The sequence below is a fragment of the Saccostrea echinata genome, unplaced genomic scaffold (genome assembly GCF_033153115.1).
Source record: "Saccostrea echinata isolate AGI-Se365-2 ecotype Australia unplaced genomic scaffold, CSIRO_AGI_Sech_v1 ptg000001l, whole genome shotgun sequence".
NCBI lineage: Eukaryota > Metazoa > Mollusca > Bivalvia > Ostreida > Ostreidae > Saccostrea > Saccostrea echinata.
Window position 1 is genome coordinate 30,750,971 of NW_026889750.1, and position 1,447 is coordinate 30,752,417.

Sequence of the window (1,447 nt, forward strand, 5' to 3'; positions counted from 1 at the left end):
CGAAAAATTGTCCCATGTCTTAAAATCGCTATTATAATAAAGAATATAAATGTAGCAGTAATGTTTTGATCTGTAATGTTCATTTATTGTAGGGACCTCCAACGCGTTAACATAAGGAATTTTGCGATTAACATACAAAAAAGAGGATGTCATCTTTCCTGCTTTCAAGTCAATTTTGTATCATTTAAGGAAGATTTATATGGAACACCATCTCGTCGCTGTCACTATATTCTGGCAATAGACATCAAATTAAGAAAAGGAAGACGGGTATCTGCCCCTGGAATGGCTGGGTTGCTTGATCGAATAGTGTCCAGCGTTATTAGAAGTCAATCCCATACAACTTCCAGGTGTCAGTGAGAAAAACGCAGTCTCCTGAATAGTTGTAGACATTGATATTCATGTTGTCCATACTACAAGCCAGTGCCAGTTCTTTTTCCAAGATACTCAAGGGAGGTTTGAGATTATCAAATGACATGTATGGTGCGATTCCGTTTATTCTTAATTATTCATTGTAAGACTCATTTTGTACGAATTTGGAAGCAAAGAAAATCGATCCATTTCCAGGAAACTGCCAAGAATACAGTTTTCCAAACCCATCAGAAAGACTAAGGAACGAGCGTTTACCCATTCCATATCGCGCTGCCCCATTACGTATCTACAGAAAAATAAAGAGAACGTTAAGATGAACAATATTTAATTGTTTTCCATGACACCTGATCCCACCTCTGATGTTTTGGAGGTCCGTGTTTGCTCTGCACCTATTTTGTAATGTTTAATGGAATTTTGAGCTTGAATACTGTTCGTTATCTCCGTGTATTTCATTTCAAATGGTCAGTAATATTCTATTGTTATTCCACTTGAAAAATATTTCAATGCACTAACCAGAGACCCTTTGATCCATTTCGGTAAAGGGTTATCAAAACTTAATGGTTCTTTGTGAGTCTCATTCAAAATGTCGGTTCCAAACAACAAATTCCATCCAGGAGGAACCGCTAATGATGCAACACTGCACAGTGACAGCAAAAGTGGGAATACAGAGAAGATTATACAGAAAAGATTTTGTGCAGATGTTGATATAGGATCATGGAGAATCTTTAACACAGGTGTATCTCCTTGAAATAGACTGTATTAGATATAACTGTATTTTGCGATCTTATCCATACTTAAAACTTTGTAGTTAGTATACATGCATTTACACTGCTGGTTTTATTATCATCAAATTCAGATAGACAAAAAAAAAAAAAAAAAAAAAAAAAAAAAAAAAAAAAAAAAAAAAAAAACGGTACATTAAATAAACCAACATGAAACTGATTCTCTTTTAAAAATTAACGTTACAATAAGGACCATTACTTCAGAAAGATAATCAATACTGAGTACTGTACGAAATTTTCCGCAACTTGACGTCAATGACGTCACTGAATATCTCTGTTTTAGAAGACTTCTCCAT

At 34.6% G+C, this 1,447-nt stretch overlaps 1 pseudogene; it reads right to left on the bottom strand.

The window, feature by feature from the left end:
* Nucleotides 1-224: 224 nt before the first annotated feature.
* LOC133196756 (beta,beta-carotene 15,15'-dioxygenase-like) lies at nt 225-1,447 on the bottom strand (annotated as a pseudogene).